The sequence below is a fragment of the Natrix helvetica genome (assembly GCF_964273705.1).
Source record: "Natrix helvetica genome assembly, chromosome: 1".
Taxonomy (NCBI): Eukaryota; Metazoa; Chordata; class Lepidosauria; order Squamata; family Natricidae; genus Natrix; species Natrix helvetica.
In genome coordinates this window covers 67,731,577-67,759,281 of record NC_138548.1, presented here as the reverse complement: position 1 = coordinate 67,759,281, position 27,705 = coordinate 67,731,577, and the positions used below count along the sequence as shown (strand labels likewise).

At 38.0% G+C, this 27,705-nt stretch overlaps 1 long non-coding RNA gene across 1 annotated transcript in view; it reads left to right on the top strand.

Annotated features, from left to right (window-relative positions):
• Positions 1–16,819, top strand: part of LOC309394601 — a 44,755-nt gene extending 27,936 nt beyond the window's left edge. The window contains exons 2-4 of the long non-coding RNA XR_014175754.1: positions 359–494; positions 7,255–7,373; positions 16,685–16,819. This is a non-coding gene — a long non-coding RNA (uncharacterized lncRNA). The remainder of the gene's footprint in view (positions 1–358; positions 495–7,254; positions 7,374–16,684) is intronic.
• Positions 16,820–27,705: the final 10,886 nt, after the last annotated feature.

Here is a 27,705-nt window from a genome sequence, read left to right as displayed (position 1 = left end):
ATTATATAAATCAAACCCAAGAAGAATCCCAGACAATTAAATATATAAAGACTAGAGAGGTCAACATTTTATTTGTTACTACTGACATTAAAATAGAATGAAAAACCCAGTCATGAGTTTCCGCTTTTCTTCCTTTTGGAGAAGATACACTTTATAGATCCCATTTAAGATTATAATATGCATTCTAGCAAGCCTACATATGCAACAGATTAGATCAAAGTCATGGCAGGGGTAAATAAAAAAGATCAAAGGTTGAAACCATATGATGCCTGCCACAAAGAAAAGTAAGGTTGTTTTTTTAAATGTAATCTGTATGGAGTATTTAATTGTGTATTCTCCCTTTGTTTCTCAATGACAGAAACTGTAACTTTAAGAAAAATGACATTTGTGGATGTTAGCTATTCTTTTGGATAAGAGAAAGAGCTGCTATCAAGGCAAGAATCACATAAAAGGGATCTTTTATGTGACTCTTATGGGACAAGAAAGACAAGAAGGTAAGATGAGTAAACATTTTAAACAAGCTCCTTCCTAGATCACACCAAGATAAAGGAAGGGAGGTAGAAGGGTATTCCGCCTTGAAATATTTTATACTAGAGCTTTACAATAAAAGTAATACTTCATGGCATTGGTTTCACAGTCTGATATATCACGAAGGACTCTTAATATGGTAGCCTACTCAATTAGCTGACAGCTGGTACAAAATACCTTGGGAGTATGGTCATTTAGCCAACTTAAGTCCATTTAATAGTAGTACCATCTAGCCCAGTGTTTCTCAAACTTGGTGACTTTAAGTCCTGTGGACTTCAACTCCCAGAATTCCCCAGCCAGCTATGCTGGCTGGGGGATTCTGGGAGTTGAAGTCCACAGGACTTAAAGTCGCCAAGTTTGAGAAACACTGATCTAGCCATTTTAATCACTTTTTGAAGGGGAATATTATGATGCTCTCTGTTGAAGGCTTTGTTGAGGATCAGGTATATTACGAAGCATTCCCTTGATCTATTAAATTGGCAACTGTTTGGAAAAAGATGTAGAATTAATTCAGCATAGTTTGCAAACTCATCCACACTGGCTTGTGTTAACTGTAGTTTTTATATGCAAATGCTTTCAAATGTACTGCTTGATAAATTGTCATAAAACATTGCAAAATCCTCAAGGGCAGAAATCCAAATGAGGTTTTTACCCTAAAATAGAACTTGGTATCAGTCATGTTAGCTTGACTTAGGAAACAAAAATATATATATCCAAAGAATGTAGTGGCAAACTGCTTTTATTATGTCACACCCAGCCCCCCCAACCTAATTCTACTTCAGTATGTTTCACCTTGATCAGGCATGAGGACAAATCCAGAAATTAGAATTAATACACCCATAGAGGCTCAGGCCTTTATGGAAAAAATAAAGCAAACCTAGAAAAAGCAGAAGATTCTACAACGGTTATACAGGACACGGGAGGGGCCGGAGCTCTGCCAGCGGGGGGTGGGTGGGGAAGGGGCAATACCAAGAAAGCTCAGGTCACAAAAATGAATAAGAAAACCACATTGCTATAAACATACCGAAAGTAATAGTGAAATTATATTTAGAAAATATGTTATAATATATAAGTTGATTGAAAACTTTTATTCTTATATGCTGATTTTACATGATTATGTATTAATGTTTTATATCTAGATGTATATTATGAGTTTAGAGGGAGGGGGCGTCTGCCATACTTGCAGCTGCCAAAATTTGTTTATTATTCCACATACCCTTTTCCTAGTAAATGTTTTAAAAAAACCAATAAAAATTTTTGAAAAAAAAAAAAAGCAGTTTAGGGATTGCTAATTTCTGTGAGTACCTTTTGGAATGGAAAATCAGAATGAATTCTAATGTTTTTCTTGAGCTCCTTTAGCTACCTAACACCATTTTATCTACTTTTTTTTTTTACTAAAGAAAGCTGGAAATTGGTGGATGATGGTTCATGAAGTTGGCAAGTGTCTCTCGTCCTTTTGTAAATGTCCATTGCCAAAAGTCTGTCTCAGTGTATGTAAATTATGATTATTCAGGGTAGCCAATTAGAAAATACATCTCTGAGATTGGTTTTATATATGGTACAGAGGTGGCATTCAGCAGGTTCTGACCAGTTCTGGAGAACCAGTAGCGGAAATTTTGAGTGTTTCGGAGAACTGGTAAATACCACCTCTGACTGGCCCCGCCCCATCAATACAATACAATAGTAGAGTTGGAAGGGACCTTGGAGGTCTTCTAGTCCAACCCCCTGCCTAGACAGGAAACCCTATACCATTTCAGACAGATAGCTATCCAACATCTTCTTAAAGACTTCAAGTGTTGGGGCATTCACAACTTCTGGAGGCAAGCTGTTCCACTGATTAATTGTTCTAACTGTCAGGAAGTTTCTCCTCAGTTCTAAGTTGCTTCTCTCCTTGATTAGTTTCCACCCATTGCTTCTTGTTCTACCCTCAGGTGCCTTGGAGAATAGTTTGACTCCCTCTTCTTTGTGGCAACCTCTGAGATATTGGAACACTGCCTCCTGAGTCCCAGCTGATCCAGAGGGAATGGAAATTTTACAGTATCCTTCCCCTGCCATGCTCACCAAGCCATACCCACTAAGCCATGCCACGCCCACCAAGCCATGCCCACAGAACCCGTAGTAAAATTTTTGGAATCCCACCACTGATATGGTAACTGCAGTTATACTATTATACACACAGAGATATTGAAATACTCACATTGGATGAGTGGGTTGTAAAGATGACAGAATGGTATCCAAGGAAATGATAAAAATGACTTGTTTGATCAGTGATAAGACAGTAAGTACTTTTTATTAAATACTGGACTTTTTGCTGAAAATGGGAAAAAATGAACTGGGTGATTGATGAACTGGATTTGCTGATTAAAAAGGGTTGGACATGAGAAAAAGGTAATTTTAATGTAATTTTAATAAAGGACGACAGAGATTAAGTTAGTAACTTGTAAAGAGGATTGGAAGTTAGTTCTCTATGTATCTTCTTTTTTCTTTATTTGCATTTCTTTTCACACTTTTTGTATCTTTTTTGTTTCTTGTTTTTAATCTTACTCTATATTAATTCATGTTTTCTTTTACTTTTGTGAAGTTCTTTAATAAAAATTTAAGAAATAAATAAACTGTGATTATTCAATTGCCAGGTGTCACCTGTTCAATCTTGTTTGGGTGTTTAAATCTGAAGCTTTTTTTTTGGCAACCCAACTTAGGACTCCTAAACATATTCATTATCCAGTATTCTGTTTATGGTACTGTAGTACAGCTCATCTGATTGCTGATGCTATTTTTGTATATCAGTTTCATTTCCCCCTTTTTAATTCTTTTGTTTCTCTCTCTCTTTCTCTGTGTCACTGGATTCTCCCCTTCTTTGCAAGCATTCCTATTTTCTGTTCCTTAAAAGTTTCACATCCTGGCCATTTTCTTTGTCAAAACTAGATCCTATGAGTAATTAATATTGGCATGAGAATACTAATGTGTCATTGTTCATTGTTAAAAGTTAACTGGTCGCCACAATGTAAAAAAGATTTGGAGACTCTAGAAAGAGTGCAGAGAAGAGCAACAAAGATGATTAGGGGACTGGAGACTAAAACATATGAAGAACAGTTGCAGGAACTGGGTATGTTTAGCTTAAGAGAAAGAAGGACTAGGGGAGACATGATAGCAGTGTTCCAATATCTCAGGGGTTGCCACAAAGAAGAGGGAGTCAAACTATTCTCCAAGGCACTTGAGGGTAGAACAAGAAGCAATGGGTGGAAACTAATCAAGGAGAGAAGCAACTTAGAACTGAGGAGAAATTTCCTGACAGTTAGAACAATTAATCAGTGGAACAATTTGCCTCCAGAAGTTGTGAATGCTCCAACAGTGGAAGTTTTAAAGAAGAGATTGGACAACCATTTGTCTGAAGTGGTGTAGGGTTTCCTGCCTAGGCAGGGGTTGGACTAGAAGGCCTCCACGTTCCCTTCCAACTCTACTATTGTATTATTGTATAACTCTTTATACTGACAATTAAGAAAACCGAGAAGCACACAGCACTCCAGTTTACTATTTTGAGTTATCCAAAAATTCATTCTTTAGTCAGCAAGATGTTTATGTAGCACATAGCGCCAAACTAACAAAATAAGGAACTGTACATATAAAGAAGGTAAGTATAGAAGGCAATGAAGAACAATTTTAAATAAAAGCAGAAGAAGCAAATTTCCTGTAATTATCAACAATGGTGGGTTAGGATTGCTCATTTATCTATTTTAAAAATGCTGTTTTTTTCCCCAAACTTAGCACATTTTAAAAGGAAATAAGCATATGAAAGCTAGTACTTGTATTTTACTTAAGCTCCACTGCCCTGTAATTTGATAGATACTACAGGATGGAAATGCACAGGAATTCTTTTATACACCTGAGCTCTTCACTTGTTAAAAGTGCAGTCCTACACACACTTACAATACATTAAGCCAGTGTTTCTCAACCTTGGCGACTTTAAGTCTTGTGGACTTCAACTCCCAGAATTCCCCAGCCAGCTGGGAGTTGAAGTCCACAAGGCTTAAAGTCGCCAAGGTTGAGAAACACTGCATTAAGCAATTGTAAACCTGGTAAACTGTTGTAAACTTTTAAAAAACAAAATAACAGTGAAGATACATTTAGCAATCGCAACAGAAATTAACAATTAACAATTAACAATCATATTCTTAATATATTTATAGGTTTAAACTTCCCTTTACATATACACATAGTCCTCACTTAACAACAGGCTGGTTAGGAACTATTTAAAATTTTGATGGGAAACCAAACTACATATGACCCGCTATGAACTTCCAATAGGTTCACTCACACTCCACATTCACATGACTGCATTTTGGGCACTTGGCAATCAGTTCCCCTTTATGGCCAGTCACAGCATTCCAATGTTACCTGAGAGAATAGAGGGCATACAAATAGTTGTATAGACAAATAAACCTACAACCAAATAATCCTCTCTTCTGCTACCACCGTCCCCTCTGTTTAATATATTGTTTTTTACATGTTTTTGCCAGTGCAAGGCCCTGCCATAGCTATACAGTAAGGAAGATAGATATATGAGCCATGACATGGTTTAACACTTTGTGAAATACCGGATGGGTTCTCACAGATAAAATATAATCAACATGTTGCCATAACTTCCATCGCAAATGTAAAGTGTGAGTTTCAGTCAGTTTAAAACTCTATTCCTTCTGAGCAAAGAGGCTATATAAGGCATTTGACACTCTACGTGTTTACTTAGAACTAATTCTCACTGAGATCACTGAGAACTTTGAAATAGAGAGGATTATGCTACAACATATCCCTTATGGAAAATCTTCCACTCAACTCCATTTAAAATGAAAGGGTTCACTAATTGTGGGCTTGGTGTGGCAGAACATTTTAAATATAGGTCTTGTCCCCATTCTTAGTTAAACTGACTTCATTCTAAGCAGGTCACCAGAAGTTTAGCCATAAAGAATCTTTCTGTGGAACTTGCTCAATTATGAACTAATATTCTAGTTAGGATGACCTTATGCTCATTTTGTTTTTTTAAAAAAAGACATGGTGGGTCTTTAGGTATACCTCAAATATAAAGGCTGGATCCACCGAAGAAAATAAATGCCCAAATCCAAGGAATGTAATTCTGTGACAGTTGTCTGAGAACAATATTGTATCATGCTTGTTCATGACTTGATCCAGGATGATTTTATGTAACTGTGTTGATAAGAGCCACTGTACCAGACCAGTTGGTAGCAGTGGGCAAAGCTATTGTTACATATCATACAATTCCAAGAGAACTGATGGTGAAGAATGATACAGTATGTTAAAAACAATTTTCATATATGCACTGAAATAAGCAGCTCAGTAAGCTTCACCTTTTGTTTTACATGATTTGAAAACAAAGGACCATTAATACACCTGGATTCATTGTTATAATAGTGAGAGAAATACTTTTTTATGTGACTTTCTTTAAAGTAATCTAATTAACTTTGTGTCACTGACTCCAACCTTTTTTTATTTTTATGGATTTAATGGCCAGCTAATGCATTCATTTACCCAAACATTAGGCCATTATAAAGTTTTACTGATTGCTGCTTTTATGTTTGCTTGCTTATTTATTTATTCAATTTATTGTTTCCTGGTTCTAAATGCCTATAGATAACTCAAAACATACTGTAACAATCTGGCAAAATGGCCACCTGGCAAGTACCAAAACACTCCACATTTAGCAAAGGGAGCCTCAAACCACCCTATCCCAAGGCCTGAGATGATAGCCAGCTCTTTATGGCTCTTTAGAGCACCAAGGGTGTGGAAGCAATCAAAATCTCAGAGGGAATCACACTCCAGAGGACAGAAAATGCAGCTGAGAATGCCCACTTTCTGCTTGCTGATATGTGGCATTGTTTAATTGGAGTAACCTGGAGCATATCAATTCTCTCTATGCAAATCAGCAAATCAGACATCATGTAAATAATGACTTCCAGTAACCAGGCCCTTTGCTAAGTAGAGCTTTGTAGGTTAAAACCAGAACCTCGTCTCGCACCCTATGGCAAATTAGCAGCTGCCCCAGCAGGGCTATCACATGTGCATATCAAGGACTAGTGAAATCTGGACTAGTGAAAGGTTCCACAGTGGTATTCAAGGGCATGTTATGTTATTGTTATTGATTTATTGAACATTATAACACAGTAGTAGGCAATGTTTTTCAGGTCAGGAAAATGTCTGCTCAGGACTGCCCTTCACAAGTAGATGAAACCAAACACTCCTCCCCTGTATAATAATATTCTACAAAGTGATATCTTAGTTTTTGGCACTACCAAGGCAGTTTTTAGACAATAAGAGGAGGCAGGGAATTTAGGTAGGGAGGACTGCATGATAAATGGAAAACATAAATGAAAGACAAATCATGTCAGATCACAAACATATTATAAGGATTTAGAGAAGGGCATCATAGCATCAGAAGAGACGCTTTTGAATGCTTTGAAATGTAACAAAGAAAATCCTGAGCAAAATTAGATATTTTCACCGACAACAGCAAAAGTTATCTTTTGTTTTTAGTGGATTCTGTTTCAAAAGAAAAAAATATTAATACACAGCGATCAGATACGCACTTTATAGATTTAGCTGTGGATCTCTTTTCTGACAGTGGATAGAATTAAACATTCAATAACTTTGTAGAGCTGCTACTACTTCTTTTTAAAGAAACTGCTCCTTAAACTTCCTCTCTGGTTCTTTTTTCAGTCTGACATTCTGGTTGATTGAATGATAAATCTCCCAAAAGAGGAAGCCTGACTGAAGTATCCATGTGACTCAAATGCTGTTGCCAAGCTGGAAATGGAATTATGTCTTTTGGACCACAGGTTTGGTTTTTTTTTTTTAAAAAAAACCTGGACAATTCATTGCAAAATAGCTCATGCAGGGCTCAACATCTTGACATGCATGCACAAACACAGCAGGAACTGATCACACAAAGGCTTCTTCCCACACAGAATGGGAATCAGCTGATTTTGCAATATCCTGCCCACTTCCTCTCATTCATGGATCTGAATATAGAAAGCTAAAGTAGGATGTGAGAAGGAACAAGCTGCATATGGCCTCTTGTGGGAGTTGTATCATCATGTATCTCTCATAAATATCATGAGGAATCAGTAAGCCTGTTGGGAAAGACTCATGTTACCTTTCAATAATATTAAAAAATTAACTATGTTAGGAATTGTATTGGCTAAGAAGTAAACAAAGTCCCAAAAGAAGGATTATATTTTCTGGCTATCATGCAAAAAGTAGCAGAAACTGAATTTTAGTACTGGAATGATCTTAATATTTTTTTACCTCTTCCCCAGAGTAAATCCTCCCAAAATATATCATCATCATCATCATCATCATCATCATCATCATCATCATCATCATCATCATTTTGGAGAAAAACACCCCAAACACAAATACTGTATATACTAATCTTATCCAGGTTCTGTTCTGTAATTTTGCTTTTGATAAACACATTTTATAAAATTTAAAGCAGGAGAAGAATTGAACTCAAAGCTAGGTAAATGTAGGTAGACATCATAGCCACGTAGCTTTGCTCTGAACATTGTGTGAATGGCTTAGCCTTTCTACCCATTGATGTCTGTATTTGTAGTACAGGAGCCTGAATCATATGGAGGACTCAAAATGTACCGCTGTGCATTAAGTGATTGACTATCTCAAAATGTTGATGCAGTAGGTTCAGAAGCATTGGTGGGTTGCAGGCGATACGGGTGTACTGGAGCCTGCCCTGAACACCATTCCAGTATGGTGCTCTGTAGGGGCCCCACTCCTGCCTGAGCTCCTTACCAGACTTTTGAGTCTTCGCCGCTTCAGTGCAGGGGCACGGCACATACAGTGCCTGCGCGATGCTCCGCTGAGCAGCTGGAGCGTCATGGAGGCGGTAGGACGCATGTGCGCGCTGCACTCATCCAAGTGGACGACGCTGGGATCTGGAACCTACTACTGTTCAGAAGGTAGAAAAAGCTAAAAACTGAGCAAATACTATGTCAGGGACAGCAATCATAGTTTTCAATATACTACCAATCTGAAATTGTTAGTAATAATGAATTAATGAAAAGAGTCTAGTACAGTGATGGCGAACCTATGGCATGTGTGCCACAGGTGGCACGGGGAGCCATTTGTCAGGGCACGCGAGGCGCTGCCCTGTCAGCTGGCCAGCGTGCATGCGCGCGCTGGCCAGCTGGGTTCACCTTTTTTAAAGCCATTTTTCGCCCTCCCCAGGCTCCAGAGCCTTTATAGGAGCCTGGGAAGAGTGAAAAGAGCCTCCCCCACCCCCCGGAGGCCCTCCGGAGGCTTCATGAGCTTCCCTGAAGCCTCTGAAGCCAAAAACTGGCCCTACAGGCAAACCGGAAGTTCGGGAATGGACTTCCGGTTTGCTTGGAGGGTTGTTTTGACTGCTCCAGAGGCTTCAGGGAAGCGTCGTGAAGGTCCCTCAAGCCTTCGGAGCACTCAAAACAACCCTCTGAGCAAACCGGAAGTCACTTCTGGTTTGCTCAGAGGTTCGTTTTGACTGCTTCGGAGGCTTCAGGGAAGCATCCTGAAGGTCTCTCAAGCCTTCCGAGTGCTCAAAACGACCCTCCGAGCAAACCAGAAGTAACTTCCTGTTTGCTCTGAGATTCGTTTTGACTGCTCCGGAGGCTTCAGGGAAGTGTCCGCTGAAGAAACTTCATCTGTTAGGTTTCACGGAGGATGCCTTGGAAAACTACGACCTCAAGGATGCCCAATTTAGGATAGTCCAAGGGCTTGTGGACATTGATTTACAATATCTACGAGCCAGAGCCAATAAAACTTGCTCCCCCCTGACTCTCAACCAAGTTAATAACTATGGATTGAGGATGGCTTCCTATTTTTATACCCTAACCATTCCCAAGTATAGAAGAGCTTTTTCCCTAGTTCGCTTCAATGTCTTGCCCTCAGCACTTCTGGATGGTCGTTTCAAGAGGCTCCCGATTAATAAGCGGCTGTGCCCTTGCGACAGAGCCGAGGTTGAGACAGCGGAGCATGTCCTTCTATTTTGCCCTATGTATAGCGCGGACAGATCTAGGTTACTGTCTCTTCCTGAAATCGTCCCTTCTGGTCCTGATGGCTGTGATTTGTTTGTGCATTGCCTTGGGGATGTCTCCTCGTACATCACCTCTCAGGTTTCCAGGTTTTTCTTGAGAGCTGTGACCATTAGAGGAGAGAGCTGTAACCTCCCTTAGTTGGGCTTTTGGTGACTGGCTGCTGTGTCTCTTTTGTAGTGGTCGTGTTTTGGTCTGTGACTGTAAATAAAGTATTAAAAAAAAAATTCAGGAAAGCATCCTGAAGGTCCCTGAAGTCTCAGGAGGGCTTCCGGGGGGGGGGCGGGGGAGGCTGTTTTTGCCCTCCCCATGCTTCTATAAAGCCTCTGGAGCCTGGGGAGGGCAAAAAAAGCATGCAAAAAATGGGGGCTTCGCGCCTGTAGTGCGCGCATGCGCACTGGGGGTGTGTCACACATTGCATTATGGGTGCGGCACGCCCACACACTACCCCCCTGTGCTCCCCCCACTTATGGCATGTGAGCCAAAAAACGTTTGCCATCGCTGGTCTAGTATGATGGTAGGATCATAAAGCATAGTTCAACTCAAAGGGTGACCTAGGCCCCTTCCCCTTGCCTCAGTTAAAAACTGAGAGATTTATCCTCTGTTGCTATGAAGTTACTACGCTAGGAGGAACATGGAGGACAGTGCTCAGCACCAATGGGTGAGGACAATGAGTTTTAGTTCAAAGTTCAAAGGTGTCCCCCCCATTTTTCCTGCTTCCTGATAGATAATTTTGCTGAATTAAATGCAGAAGTTCAGCTTCTTACATTCTTGTTTGAATACACCCCTGCTGATTACATCTTCAAAACCAATATCCTGAGGCTAACTATTCTGAGTTCCATGCTGTGATCCCATATCGTGCCAACATCTAAATGGGATTTTCAGAAGGGCAACATTTCATTTAATATATAGATCAATAAATCTTTGAGAACAATATGACGAAAAAGAATTTGTAAAATTTATAAAGTGCTTGGTTACTATTTCTGAAAGGAAACAGTAATCTGATTTTGTTTAAAACTAAAGATTCCTTACATCTATAAAATAATGATGATTCATGTCCACAGTTGCTGTGAGATATGCGACTTCCTTTATCTAAATGTTTTATGAAACTCATCCATGACCTTTGACAAACTAGGATAGTTGCCGGTTAATAGCCAAATATAAGGATATATCAGTGAGCCATGAATATGTCTATGGAAGCATTACAAAGACACATCACACTTCAAAGCCAGTAAAATATACTAAAGATAAGGAAGCAAACTAAATACTAAGAGCATGGTTCTGGAATTAGAACTTGATGAATACTTGAGTCAGCCAGAAATATGTTTTGGAAACATTTAATTTTTTGCCTTCTAAAGGGAACTGAACTTTAAAATGAAAACCAGTGAAACATAGTTAATCATCCATCAGGCTGTTTAATCAGTTTGAGAACTAGGTATTAGAGACAAGCAGTTAAGGGCACAGAGTAAATGTGACAGCTCAACTATTATTCATTTTATTGCTTTTTATTTTTATGTACTGATTATCTTGGGGTTACATTACGATGAAATGTAGGATGAACATTTTCTAAGTATATAAAATAAGATTTTCACTGTAAAAATAAAGAAAAATTAGATTTATTTTGTTTTTTTTATTCTATTTTTACTGAAATCAAAATACTCTGAAGAGACTGCACAGGCCAAGAGAATAGACGATAATGTATAATAAATATTAAAAAAATCACAAAAAAGTTAATGAAGAAAAAAGGCAAACAAACAGCAAAAATTAGTTTTACAAATTTTAGATTCATGCCAATCATATGTTAGATTTTTACTAAGTATGCATGTACTCAGGCTCTGGGTGAACCTGAAAACAAGATGTGTCTATATAAAATGTGCACAAATGTCCGTTTGGGTCAAATACAGCTCAGGAATGCAGGCGGGCAGGTGGGCCCTCCAAAACACCGTACCGGAACGGTACCTGCTGCTCCCAGCAGGCACCGGTACACCCATACCAGGGTGTACCGCCTGCAACCCACCACTGATATGCTCTTTAAAGCAGTTATGCCTTTTTAAGGCTCATGCAAAATACTTGAAAAAGATATGGATCAGTCAAGAAAAGCTGTATTTTTACTCCCACACATCCCAGAACACTTCCTTAGAGTCTGGATGGTTTCTCTCATCAAGGAGAAAGGGGAGATATAGTTTTTTCTTTAAATAAATACATATGTATGCTTCTGTCATAATTAGTGCAGTTTTAATATAATCATTTTGATCCTAGATATATGAAAGAAGGATGAGAATGAGATTTATGAGAATGTCAAATCTAATAGCTAACATATTGTTCTACGATGCTTTTCAGCAAGGAGCTACATTTTCATCTCGCCCCTAAACACATTGAATTGAAACACATTTAATAGAAGTCAGTGGGGCTTGCATAAAATGTCTCTATTCTTCTACTTAAAATGCAACAAACAGCACAAACTGGGAAAGGAAATGAATTAGAATTTGGCCCCCAGCAAAAGCAAGTTCCCTATAATCTCCCAACACCTGGAATGTAGTACATATCTAATTACACAGGAGAAGAAAAACTATTTCATTTAGCTTTCTATATACAGCCTGTAGGTTAAGGAGAGAGAGTAATACTCTACAATTTCAGTGATTGTTGTCTGTGTTTACCATAATTACAGAGATATTTTAGACTTCCGCATTTTGTTAGAAGCATAATATTGGGCAGTGAATAGCTGAAAACCACTTTAAGTAATCTGTTATTGTGGCCATATCCTGGAGAACAGTATATTTAGGCGCCATTTGGTTAACAGGACTAGAGTCATTTCTCCCAAGCCTTCTTAAAGCTGCAGTCATTGCAAATGTGTAGTATGGGATTGAATGTGCATAAGAAGAGGTGAGGGTTGTAACTTACTTTTCTCCTAAATAATTTTAAAACAGCAATCTCTATTATTTATTTGTTTGTGGGTTTGTGGGTTTATAACAATTTTATTAATTTATGATATCACATACAAAAAAATACAAAAGCAAAAAGAAGCAGAAGTAGGGAATGGGAAGAGGGAAAGGGGAAGGGAAAAGTGTGGAAAAGAAGGGGGGAAGAAAGAAATTAACAGCAATTTCCTAAAAGAGGGTAATAACATCAAACCACAACTTTTTAGTTTTACATAGTAGTTTAAGCTAGTCATTTCCATAACACCATATCTATCTAATTGGTAAAGGCCAAAATAAAAGTTTCATTTTTTTCTATCTCAAGCACAATGTCCAGTATCGGTTTCCAGGTAGAAACAAAGGTATTTGTATTTTCTTCCTTGACCAAAGCAGTCAATTTAGGCATCTCTGCTAATTCCATCAGATTTTGCACCATTCATCCTTTATTGAAATCTCTATTATTTATTATGAATGCTTTTCAATGTGCAAATTTGCCCCACCCCCTTCGTATCACTTATTGTAATTCCTTGAAGACTGCAGAGAGGTTATGAGTTATATCCTAAAAGTAAGTGATGAAGTATTATCATAAGACACCAGTTAGAAGACAAGGAGTGACTTTAATCATTTCCTGAAGTCTTCTAGGAAGGAAGGAGAAGTTGGATAACTAACTGCCAGAATACTTGCTCTTTGGGACTCTGAAACAATTGATAGTCACACACAAATTAAGTCAAGGGTCAGCTTCTCTTTTCCACTTGAGTTTAATTTATCCTAAGTTTTCAACATTTTTTCAGGTTATCTGTCCTACTGATTTTTCCAGCTTCCTAGTAAAGCAAGGAATCAAAACAGGTTGGTTCAAAAGGAGAGATGCTTTAGGTGAAAAAAAAGTCATTGGTTAAGATAGTTTCATATTTCAGACACAGACAAGAGTGTCAATGGAAGTTATATGTGCTGTATCTAAATATCTTCTGCACAGGAGGTCCTATGACATAGCTCTACATATTGGTGGTTCTGTCAGTATGTTGAAATGAAACATGGATTCAAATTCTGTGTCAAACGTTTTCACCTGTTCAGGAAATGAAATATGTATTACAGGTAGTCCTCAACTTATGACCACAATTGAGCTCATAATTTCTGTTTCTAAGTGAGATATTTGTTAAGTGACTTTTCCCAATTTTACGAACTTTCTTGCCATAGTTCACTGCGGTTTGTCACATGGTTATTAAGTGAATCTGGCTTCCCCATTGACTTTGTTTTTCAGAAGGTCATATGACCCTGGGACATTGCAACTATAATAAATATATGTCAGTTTCCAAGTGTTCAAATTTTGATCACATAGTCATAGGTCTGCTACAATGGTTGTGTAAAAAAGGGTCATAAGTTCCTTTTTTCAGTGCCAGTGCTTTTTTCTAGTTCACTAATTGAACTGTTGTAAGTGGAGGATTATCTGTATTCTATTGTTCCAAAAAATCAGGGAAGAATATTTGTTAGTCCATTTCATTGGATATATGGAATATAGGGAGCTTCATCACTGGAGACTTTCAAGAAGAGATTGGACTGCCATTTGTCAGAAAGGTGTAGGGTCTCCTGCTTGTGTGGGGGAGTTGGACTATATGACCTACAAGGTCCCTTCCAACTCTTTTAATCTGTAAATCCAGATTTGAAGAAAAAGTATATATTGTTTCAGATAAATGGAGAACAGTACAAGGAGATGCCAAAAAAGGGAAAATTACTTATAGATAGGAGGCAGATTTAGAAAATTCTTGCATTTATAAACCACTTTGGAACTTCGATATTTTCTTATTGTAAGAAATTATTAAATCTAACTAATAGCAACACTTGTATTATTTTCTAGAAATAATTCTAAGAGAAAGAGAACCCCGCTGTCTGAATGAATGTAGTAGGCTTAGTCTGGCCTTTGGGGTTGCTGTCACTGTCTGGTCTACAGTGGTTTCCTGTTCCATGAAACATGGTATTACAACAGCTCATCCTCACAATAAGGGGGAAAAAACCTAAATTAAATTTGCAGCTGCAGGAAATGAACATTAGAATACGTGGAAGTAGAATCTGTTTCAGAATTTTGAAAGTAGGCTATGGTTTTAAAATAAAAGTATATATGGTGTGTGGATATGATTTTAATGCAATTCTTAAAGGTGCTTAAACCACTACATTTAATCTCTAATCCCCCCCCCCCAAGCAGTTAGTATCACTGATCTGTGATTATGTTTACCGCTGTAAGACTTAATACACAAAAAACAGATGGCAAAGAACCATCAGAGCTACCTCTAGAGGTTGGAAAGAAAAAGCAGAAAAATGCTAGCCCTCTAATGCTAAGCCTCCATTGTTTGGAAAAAGAAACATTCCATTTCTTCACCCCACTCTACTGATACAAAGAAAATAAAATAATATTCTGCACTATGCCATACTCAGGTTCATATAAGGAGAACCCAGTGATAGTTTGAAAGAATACATCCAAGCCCCTTGCTACCATTATTGTATTACATATAAAGCATCTAAAGTTATACCATATCATATTGGCTATTTTGCAGTGAGATACTTTTCTTAGTATCTCTAGTCATGGTTACATGCTATTGTTGGAAGAAATGTCCTTTTGGGTTCTGCTCCAAGTGGGGAAAAAGACACTGGAGACATGGAGGCTGCTTGGAAAGATGGTTTTAATGGTGGACAGGACCACATGGCTTGAGTCCTGAACAGAAAAGGTGACCACATGCTTCAATGTTGGGGAGAAGAAGAGAAAGGAAGGACTGAGATGCTGAGTCCCTGGTTTTATGCCCTCTCTGGCCTTTGATCTTGAGCTTGTCTTCTAATTGGTTGTTAGACTCCCATGGGGCCATGCAGGGGCAACTATTTAGGCTGCGTTTTGAATCCAGGTTTGGTTGAGTTTTCAGATGCCATGTGGGGAGTTGGGTAAAAGGCCAATACTATCATGCCTTAATCCCATCACTCTGGAGTTGGAGGGGAGAACTCTTTATTATGTAAAGTGAACTAGCTCAGGCTTTAATGGCTCATTGACAAAGGGGGATGGGCAGGAAGCTGCATGCAGCTATTCTGTCTTTGAAAACATGTTTCTTCCTTTTGACATCCAGAGAAATATTCTGCCTTTTCAATATTTCCTAGGATATTTTATTTTTCTGGGAGAGGGCTGGGTGATAACTTTCCACAGGATAATAAAAACAAAGTCAAATAGGCTGAAAAACAGCATCTATCCCTGGGCAGTAACTATATTGAATTCTATTATATAGTGCAATATTAATGCAATATCAGGGATTTTCAATTCAATTGTATATAATGTGAAGGATGTGTGTTTGTGTTTTATTTTTATAGTTCTAATGTACACCGAAGATGGCATTTAATTTCGTTGTAAAAATAACCCAACAGAGGTGCTTGGTTTTTGGTTTTTTTTTTCATTTGACTGATGAAATACCATGGTTTGTTTTAATCTGGGTGCTCTAAGGTAAGAAGAGGCAAGAATTCTTGCCAATGAGGGAACAATATCCATACAAGAGATGTATGGAAAAGAATAGTTTTGCTCTGGTTTCAGATAAATTTGTCAGAGAAATGCCAACTGAGCTTGCTCAAAGTTGGCAAGCATAGACATGCCCAAACTTGATTTTCGACTGCTACACTTTACCTATGTGAATACGATCTTAAAAGATTTATACTAATTAGTCCAGTGTGTGAGATATCCCTTTGAATTCTGGGGTAGAGATTAAATATAGGTTTCCAAACACCTGTGCCAAATTAAAAGAAGTCCATGCAGAAAAAAAAAAAACACCAGGATGTTCATAAGAAAAAGTTGATGCCATTTTCTAAATACAGGGATTTTGATTGTTAGGGTTGCTGTGGTAATATAAATTGTCATTTGCGGGTCTTTTCAATAAAACAGATTAGCTACTAGCCAGCTCATTCAACTCAGAAAAGAATGTTACATAATCATTCAGGAAAAGCAGTTAGATGATTATGTGCAGCTGCTTGGAGCAAATGGCTAAATGAAAGATCTCTTCTTATTTCTAAGACCTCTCTACCTACAAAATGCTGTGATTATGGATGACTAATGGTGGTTTAATTGTAAAGCTCTAATTTGAAGATTGATCTGTCTTTTACTGAATGCAACTTTCTTCCCCTTTTACCTAGATCGCAGGTGTCAAACTTGATCGCATGGTGTATCAAGACATTTTTTGCTTTTGCGGAGCCAGGGTGGGGGTGCCCTGCGCATGATGCATGCGGCCTATAGGCTGCAACTTTGACACATATAATCTAGATGGTGATGATACTGTAGGAAGTTATCACCCAGCCCTCTCCCAGAAAAATGAAATTTCCTAGGAAATATTGAAAAGGCAGAATATTATATTTTCCTGGATGTGAAAAGGGGAGAAACACATTTTAAACACAAAGTAAATTCCTGCAGCTTCCGGCCCATCCCCACTTTGTCAATGGGCCATTAAGAAGGCCAAGCTAGTCCACTTTACATAATAAAGAGTTCTTCTCCCCTTCAGCTCCAGAGTGATGGGATTAAGGCAGGATAATATTGCCTTTTACTCAACTGACCACATGGCATCTGAGAACTCAACCAAACCTGGATTCAAAACTCAGCCTAGAGAGTTGCCCTTGCCCGGGCCTATGGGAGTCTGGCAACCAATCAGAATACATTTCTTACATAGGAACAGGAAACAGATAGGTGGGGCAGAACAGATTATAAAAAGCCCTGCAAGCCCTTCTTCATCTCTTCTCTGCTCTTCTCTTCCCTTCTTCTCCACCAACATTGAAGCATGTGATCACCTTTTCTGTTCAGGACTCAAGCCATGCGGTCCTGTCTACCATTAAAACCATCTCCATGTCCCCAGTGTCTTTTTCCCCACTTGGAGCCGAACCCAGAAGGACATTTCTTCCAACAATACTATTCAGATCTCTGCAGTATGCTGCTGCTCTAGAGAAATTGGAACGCATGGAGACCTGGAACTGATCAAGTTCAGACTTTTGTATCACAGAGAAATGAACATCTGTTTTGATTTACATTGTTCCACCTTGATATCTGGAGCCAGGCTGAGTCACAAGTATATATGCAGGTTATTGTGAAAAGTAGTTGGAAAAGCTGAAATAAATCCCAAAGCCTAAATGTGCTATGCCATATTCTCATCTTAATGAGTCAGACATGGAGTAAAAGCAGCATGCCAAAGGTATAGGGGAAACAAACATGCAACTTGTCTGACTGAGCAAGTTGTTCCATTCAGAATGTGCCCTTGAATCTGCAATTATGAAGCAGAGAACATAGAAATGTTCTCTAATTTCTCAGCACTTACCACCCAGCAAGATCTTCTGCAAGATATGTTGAGTCATATGGTCAGGAAATGATGTTGGTGGAGATGAAGGAACAATGATCCACCACCCAGTGGTCTATATCTAAAATTAGGTATAAACTGAGACTCTAGAACAGCCACAGCTATGTCTGATTTTCCAAAACAAGTTTCTCCATCCATCATTTAATATCAGCGATACTCTTAACAATGTTTTAGTAGATGGTTTTGGATGTTGTTTGACCTTTAACCCCTTGCCAGAAAAGGAGCCACCTCCATGCTGGTAGACTTTTGGCAACATCATGAACTTTTTGAATCTTCACTTGAATTCAACTGTTACTTGACCTCGAAGAAAATGATTCACCAAGTAACCACCCCCACACCTCATGCACAATTCTCTTATTTAGCAGTAAAATTATGGCCCGTAAATGGATGTTCTTACTCATATATCGCTATTTTTAATCTCTCCTTTAAAAGATCAGGTTATGCTGAAATCAGTACAAGATGGTATGTTGACCTGAATAAGAGATGATTTGCAAAACTTAAATTAAAAAACGAAAAATGTGATCATATAAAGGTAGTTGTTATTACTAATCTGTTCATCTTTTTACCTTTCTGCAAAGAGGAAACTAATATCTTATATGTAAAGAACCATAAATATCTTAGGTCAAATACTAATTCTAGAGCAACACTGAAGCTTTAAACTGAACATTCCTAAGCTTTCTTGAATGCCCCCTCATTCCCAAAATTTTTCTACCACTTCTGGTAAAATCAATATGGCAATGAGGGGGAAACCTGCTTTATTGTTATTGCAGAAGAAACATTCTAGGCCACTGTACCACTAGACATAGGAGCTGTGAGAGGTAGCATTAGGAACTAGAATAAGCTGTATAAATATAAGTCAGCAATAGAGTTTATGTCAAGGCACTTGTATTTAGAAAGAATCCTGATTGAAACAGGTAATGTGTTCCAGAGGTCTTTAGCAAGTCTTCTAGCCTGATCCCAAGCCTCTGATCTCAGGAACAAAGAAAGACGTATATACGTATACGTGTGTGTGTGTGTGTGTGTGTGTGTGTGTGTTCCAGCATAACTCTGAAACGCCTTCAGCAATTTCAACCAAACTTGGTACACTGATGACTTACTCTCTGGAAACAAATACTGTGGAGGTAAGACACCTCTAACACCCCTCGGGGTGTGTGGTGTATTACGATACAGCCTGTTGTGCCTTCAAATGGCTTCTGCTGTACTGCCATAAAATGGCTTCTATTGTACAGCACAGTGGAGTTGCCATGGTAACAGCTTCACAGTACTCCACAAGGGGGCTTCCTCTGGTTAGGGGGAAAATTCAACATTAGAAATTACCTTTCGTCGGAACATTTCCCCCCCTATAAATAAATACCCATGCAATGCCAGGTTATCCGCTAGTATTTTATAAAACAGAGGCAGGTTAGCATGCATGGTTTTACTGGTAATACAAAAGGAAAATCTGATCTCTCTTTTGTCCCAAGTTGTCATATGGAGGAAGCTCAATCATTTCTGGAAGCTCTGTGTCAATAACAGAAAAAGATTAATCATCTGGTGTCATCTTCTGATTCAATGAACAAAGATGTGGAGATGAATGGAAAGCCCTCCTTGGCCCATTTGCTCTTATAGTTTTAAGAAACAGAATGCAAATATTTGAGACATGATTTAAGTCCTGAAACTCTGGGCTGGTCCATGAGGGGTTGCACTTCCTTTATCTGCGCACAAAACATGTATGACAATGGTCAATATTAGTAGTTAAAAATGTAGTAAATTATTTTATTGCTTTGAATTTTTTTCATGACAGTCTTACAGTTAGAGATCCAGAAGTTAGAAAAATGTAGACACTCACAGCCAGGACAGGTAACAGCTATTGAAAAAGGCTTTGGATGAATACGAGGCTCCCCACCTTGTATTTAGGAAATATAAAAACTGGATTTTGATACATTTAGGGAATTTGACAGTACTAATGATATAAAGATCTCTTCTGGAATCTTGGAAATCTGCTGCCAGTAACCCAGGGCAAAACTAGGCATTAAGATCAAATCTGTATTATTTTAAATGCATATATCCTTATACATAAGTAGCTGCATAGTGGAGAACCAACTGCTGCATGACTTAAGGAATAAAGGAGGATGATTGTTCAAATGACTCTTTTGGGAACGGAAGAATGTCAAAAATTGTTCTCCATCTTTGAAAGAGTTCATATGTGGTCATTTCTCCTACTTGGAGAAAAAGTCTTTTAGTCTGTCCTGAAAAGTTGATAAAATGTTTTATTTAATTTCATGTTATTATTTATTAAATTTGTTTGCCGTACATCTCGCTGCATTTATAATGTCCTGCCCTTCTAAATTTGCATTAACTGGATCCAAAAGAGATAGAATTGGAAAATTTTTGTAAGCTGGTCTATGAACAAGAATATGCTAACTTTTTAATTTTTTCTTTTCTTGAACTTTTAATAAAATGAAATGCTGATGGAAAAGGCAGTGGGAACCCTTTCTCTGAAGGTTATTTTTGCAATCAACCTTTATCTGTTGTTTTCTCATTTATAGGAAAAAAGAAAAACAAACAATTTGCCTACTGTCTTCCTAATAGTGACTGCTATGCAAAATTCTGTGGCTGTGTTTTAACTCTGGAGCCTTGTTTGTTTGCTTGCTTGCTTGTAAACCAGTCATGTGTCCTCCAAAGAATATCCTGTTTTGCCCGTATAATATGTAACCTCAATATTAATGCAGTAATCACCAAATGCAATCTTTTCTCTATTGTTGCATGATTCCATTTAAAACAAACCTGTGGAATTGGTCTAAAGCAGATACTATATGTTCTCCACCTTGAGTTATTATCTGTAAAAATAATAAAGGCAGCATACAGAAATAAAATAAAATAATATATAATTTAAGATATATTAAGATATATTTAAGATAAGATAAGATGATAACTTTTATTGACTTTTTTTTTTTTTTACTTTAAGCACACTGGCCCACATTAAAATGAAATTCTGTTGCCTGCTCTTCAAGAGAAAGTGTATAGCTATCAAATGCATACGTAACACAAATATACACATGCCATTTAGATACATAAATATACATGCACCGTAGATATACATATGCCTATACCTATACGTACCAGAGGTGGGATTCAACATTTTTTACTACCCGTTCTGTGGGCATGGCTTGGTGGGCGTGGCTTGGTGGGAGGGGCAGGGGAAGTTTACTGTAAAATCTTCATTCCCACCCGACTCCAGGAGAAGGTTACTGCAAAATCTCAATTTCCTCCTGATCAGCTGGGACTTGGGAGGCAGAGAATAGATGGGGGGAGGGCAGTCAGAGGTGATATTTACCGGTTCTCCGAACTACTCAAAATTTCCGCTACCGGTTCTCCAAAACTGGTCAGAACCTGATGAATACCACCTCTTATACGTACATATATATATATACGTGTATGTATATGTATGTATGAATGTGATACGCACACACACACACACACACACACACTAATCACTGTCCATTTTGAATACGTAGCAGAAAGAGGAAGCTTGAGAGTTCACAAGGTTGATGCTATATGGAACAAAACTGTGACTGAATCGAGATGTTCTGCTTCGGATGCCACGAAATCTCCTCCCAGAAGGTAACAAGGAAAACAGATCTTGAAGAGGTTGTGTGGCATCTCAGACAATCCTGCATACTCTGCTCAAATATTGCTAATGTGCTATGTCCTGGATAGAAGGAAGTGAACTACCAATAATCTTTTCTGCCTTCCTCACCAATCTCTGCACCACCTTCTTGTCTGAAGCAGTAATGCTTTGTGTGTGTGTGTGTGTGTGTGTGTGTGTGTGTGTGTATGTTAGAGAGAGAGAGATTTGCTAATCATGGTCACTAACAAACTGCATATGAGAATTTGTGTGCAAAAACCTCAGAGAGACAATGAGATTTGTAGTTCACCTCTGACAGTCATTTAGTTATCCTAGTCCAGAGCATCTGAAAATATCATGCCACAGATTTCCAGGGCTGAGTAGATTCTAGTGTGACCCTTTTGGCATGAATGCAGTTGCATAGAGGATGAATTTCCTACATGATATGTTAACCACTTCTTTAGAGATAGAGGGAATAATTTAATATGGTGGCTTTTCTATTCTTTGCTTTCTTAGTGCAGCTGGCAGCTGGCTGAGTGCGGAGATCTAGCCAAGGGCTATTAAAGGAAGAGACAGTGAACAGGAAGAAGGACGTAGGTGCCTGGAAAGAAAGGGAATTTCAGGGCTTCCGTTAAAAGAATGTTAGGAAATGTGGCAAAAATAAAACCCATCTATCTATTTATGTTAACGAATACAGAAGCTAAAATGTTTATGAACATTTGTTGTTTTTTTTCAACTCAAAGCGTTTTGCTTGCCTTCAGAAGCTGAGCGCGAACAGCTGGTCAAATGTTGCAAATGGCACCCTCTGTGTCCCATGAAAGTATCATGGGATACTGCTGAAAGCAAACCTTGGCAGCACACCAAGATCTTCAGAATTTGGATTTATATAACCAATTTCTTTTATCCCGGGCAAAAGTTGTCAGAGCTGAATTTCCCATGACTTTTACTGGACCACCGCTATACATGAATCAAGCTAATAAGGAAATAATGTTATTGTTTTTCTTTAGGAATAGGGATGCTTGAATCTACTCAGTGATAATTAAGTCTACCACCATCTGCAGATAAAATCACACAATGATGCTATCCACTTTCATCAAAAGAAACAAGCTGTAAGAGAAGGACTGGCAGAGCCAAGGGGAGGGCTAAAAAGAGAAATCAGTTTAGAGTTGTTACGTAGCCACAAACTAAGTCCAGCCCCTCCCCCCTTGCCACTGAGCCTTATCTAGCACCAGGTGCTGACCTTTATTTGAGAAGATTCCTATGTGTAGGCTTTAGTAATAAATCAGTTAAATTAAACCTTCAGATGTGGACCTGTTCTTCTGAACCTGACATTAAACTTTTCAACTCACAAAAATTTCAAAATGGAGTGGAACAGAAAAAAAAATGAAATGATGTAGGGTCTCCTGCTTGAGCAAGGGTCTGAAATAGAAGACCTCCAATGGACCTTCCGACCATTCCTGTTACCTTGTTAACCCACATGGCAGGAGTTGACAAAACAACTGTAGACACTGTTCTATGCTGTTGGGAATGGTATGGAGAACCAATTATGCAATTTGTCAGCAATAGGGCACCAACCAATGCAACAGATGTAGGATTTGGTGCAGTCCACACCACTGTAGCTCCAACACCTGCAGCAGCTCCAGAAGTGTAACCCGTATTACAGAGAAGTGATGGAAGCTTGCCAAAAAGATTTGGAGGAAAATCTGAAAGAATGTGAACCTTCATAGTGCAATGTGAGTTGTTTATGTGAACCTGAACCGCAGAATTTCCAATTCACCAGTCACATATCTGCTTTGGACTGCCATTACTGACAGCCTCAGCAGCTCAGTGGGCACTCTTGATCATTGGAACCAATGACTCAATTATGAATAACTTCATGGTTAACTTCAGGAGCCTCTTCAGAGATCCAGTAAGAGAGGTTATAGTGACCTACCATCAGCTTAAACAGGGTATTTATTTATTTATTTATTTATTTCTTAGATTGTTAGACCGCCCCTCTCCCAAAAAGGGACTCGGTAATAGAAAGGTCAGACTTTAGAGGAGGTGGAGCTGACATCGCGATGATACGACGTGCGATCTTGGAGCTCCACGATCGCCGTCGATATCTCTGCCGTTGGATGGTCCTTTTGGACCTAAACCATCCCATAGAGATGGTGATAGAGAAGGGCACATCCTGCTGATCCCGGGGACATCGTGAAGTCCCTGGTAGATCCAAGAGAAGCCCTTTTTTCTGATGACAAAGAAGCAGCCATTGAAGCTGCTGAAAGTTGGGAAAGCTCCAGAAACGGAAGACAAGCAGGAGAGAAAGTGTGCCGAATTGGTGAGATAATTTTTTACTATTAGATGAGAGAACACCCCAAAGATTAAAAGTAAAGTTAAAATTGAAGACAGAAGAGGTCAAGCGGTGAGATTAAGCCTGAGTCAAACTTAGTGTGTTATTTTTCTTTATTCCTTTTACTGCTGGAATTTCTACAAATGCTTATTTTTTAAACTGGGCTGATTTTATTTTTCTCTTTTTAAAAGATTTTCATTCTTTTTTTCTTTTCAATGCCCTATAATATTTTCTTGTTAAAATTTTTCTTTCTTTCCTGGAATATAAAGAATATAAAGAGGGAAGTGAAAATAGATAAAAATATTTAACACTGCCACTTAGAGGCTTGGAGGCTTGGAAATATTGTTTTTCTTCTCTATGTTTGAGCATTTGATAATCTTGTGCAAAGTAAGAGATGGTGTTACACTTCAAGGACTCTGAGTTTGTTTATTGAAAATGATAGCGGGAAGAGCACGGATGTTTATACAGGTGCTTCTTTGGGTACTAGTGAAAAGCTTGGAGTGGAAAAAAAAGATTGCACTGAACTGGGAAAGAGAACAGTTAACTTTGTTTGGAAAAGAGCCTTGTATTTTACAGTGGCAGTGTGCACTATTGGAAGAAAAAGATCAATACAGACGATGTTGCAATAGGGAAAAGAAAAGAAAGTGACATTGCAGATGATAATGCAAGAAATTCAAAAAATACAAGTAAGAACAGAAAGCATTGAAAAGAGTTTGGAGATTATTGGAAAAAGAACAGAAAAAATTGAGGAAAAAATTGAGAATACTCACCAAATGATGATGAAATATGAGGACAGATCTCAAAAAACTGAAGAAAAAGATGAACAAAGAGATAAGAAAATTGGAGATATTGACAACAGAATGAATGCTGTTGAAAAAGATAAGAGTGGAATATTGGAATGGGAGATTGATAGACCAGAATTTTACCTCAGATTCCAGAAAATAGAAGAAGGAAAGTGAGAAAATTTGGCAGAAGTAATGATAGAAATTCTAGCAGAAGCATTGGTGATAACTAAAGGGAAGATGATGGAAGGAATGGATGAGGGGTTTCAAGCTTTCACAAGATATGCGGTGAAATATAAGTTGCCAAGAGATGTCCATACAAGATTTACTAAAAAAGCAATTAGAATACAAATACCACAAATGGCAAGAAATAAAAGATTGCACTGTTATTGGATAGATACAGTATGATGTAATGAAATGTTATAATAAAAATTAATTTGAATTTATTTAAAGTTAGAATATTTTGTATAAAATGAAGTAATAATAGTTATAGTCAAATAAATATTAATAATGAAAATACTGTATATATTTATATTAGATTGATAATATGAGATTTTATGTAATTTGTAAGTGAGGACTACGGAGAGGATGCATAAAAGTTTAGTAACCAAAGATAAACAATTTTATAAAACATGGGACTTATCTTATTAATGGTTAGACAAAGAATTTTATAATGATGTATTATTATTGGATGGATTTAGGATGATGTAATGAAATGTCATAATATAAATTTACCTAAAATGTAGTATATCTCACATAAAATGAAGCAATGACAATTATAGTCAAATAAATGTTTAACAATGATAATAATTGTATACATATATATCAGATTGATAATACGAGATTCTATATAAAGTGTAAGTGAAGACTATTGTGAGAATGTACAAACAAGTTTTGTAACCAATTGACACACTGTATGGAATTGGAAGATGTTTTTATGTTTTATGTCTGTCTGTACTTGTTTGTTTAAAAATGAAAAAAAATGTTTTTATAAAAAAAAAAGGTCAGACTTCACATAACAAAATTCAAATTTATTACAGCAAACATAGGCCGGAAAGAGGCAGCTCTAATTGCTCAGTTCAAACAAGGACTGAATGGCCAAATTGGTACTGAGCTCATTAGACAAGGGGTTCTACAGATTCTAAACCAATTTATATTATGTTTAGAAGAGATTTGAGGCTGATTTGGATGTCGCAGACAATCAGCATCACACCTAACCTTTGCACTATGCCAATGCAAATAGGACACCAAGGAAATCACCAGCCACAGAACAAATCAGAGGCTTGGCACTATGTTTTTACTGTGGAGAATCTGGGCATATGGTAAGAAATGGCCCAACCAAGCCATCCATAGTAGAGAAACATCCCCCCAGCCAGGGCTCAGGGAATCACCACCCTGAACACAGAGCCCACACCCAGGGAAACAACAACAACCCCCCTCACAAGAGCCCTCAGGAGGGGTTAATCAAACATTAAAGATGGCTCAACACCATCTAAATAAGGTACATTGCTAAACATTTCTGTTGCCTTGACTTGACCCATAGGCAGGAAGAAGGGATTGCAGTATTAGTGGATTCTGTGACAAAGGACAACTTTTTAGTCTTTGCAATGGTTAAAGTATTACAGACCCCAATAGTCACTTTGGCCAAGCCAGTGCAAGTATAAACAATAGATGCTCAAGCTTTGAAAGCATGGCTGGCTGGGGAATTCTGGGAGTTGAAGTCCACAAGTTTTAAAGTTCCCAAGTTTGGACACCCCTGGCATAAAACATGTGGTGCAACATAATATTTCAACAGTTTAAGTTCAGATTTAATTTGTCTGGTGAATTTCTTATATCTTATAGTCCTTGAAATAGAGACCTGGTAGTTAGCTATGGAGCCCATGTTGATGGTAGAATATTTTCTCTACAGTGTGGATGATGAATCCAATTTTTGAACAAGGGATCAGGCTTCCCTGCTAGAATGGGCAAAGTTTACATTTTCAACAGCCCTGGACCATTTCTCTTTTCTGGCTCTGTCTAGGGACGTCAGCAAGTCACTCCTTAACACAATGATATACTTAAAAATAGTAACAAAAAGATCTTTCTCTCTCTTTTCAGTTTGTTTACTTTGGTTTTTGAGGACATTTCAGTATGAATCATTTAGGTTTTTAGTGTTGGCCTCCATGCTCAGTCAGTTTTATTTGTGTAGTTCATTCATGCTGCAACTGAGAACATAGAGTAAAAGATTTTAAAGACATGAAATAAAAAAGTGAGGTCGCAAAACTTCAGAAATTCTTAGCAGATATCAGAATCTGAAATGTCTTTTTGAGCACTGTCCTTCTTCTAAATAAATCCTTTTACAGCAAAGGGCAAGGACTATGCATTTGACATAAGAGCAAGGAGCCTTTTGTCAATAGAATAGAATTCTTTATTGGCCAAGTGTGATTGGACAAACAATTTGTCTTTGGTGCATATGCTCTTAGTGTACATAAAAAGATAAGATACATTTTTCAGGAATTATAAGGTACAACACTTAATGATAGTCATAGGGTACAAATAAGCAAGGAAACAATCAATATCAATATAAATAGTAAGGATACAAGCAACAAAGTTACAGTCCTGCAGTCATAAGTGGGAGGAGATGGGTGATAGGAACAATGAGAAGACTAATAGTAACGCAGCCTTAGTAAATTGTTTGACAGTGGTGAGGGAATTATTTGTTTAGCAGAATGATGGCGTTTGGAAAAAAACCTGTTCTTGTGTCTAGTTGTCTTGGTGTGCAGTGCTCTATAGCGTCATTTTTAGGGTAGGAGTTGAAACAATTTATGTCCAGGATGTGAGGGGTTTGTAAATATTTTCACCGCCCTCTTTTTGACTCGTACAGTGTACAGGCCCTCAATGGAAGACAGGTTGGCAGTAATTGTTTTTTCTGCAGTTCTGATTATCCTCTGAAGTCAGTGTCTGTCTTGTTGGGTTGCAGAACCAAACCAGATACCGTAGTTATAGAGGTGTGGATGATAGACCCAAATGCATAGTTAGCTCTACCAAGTTGGGAGAACCAATAATCTCTCTGATTTTGTAACTAACCTATTTGCAGATAGGCATCTGGATCAAGC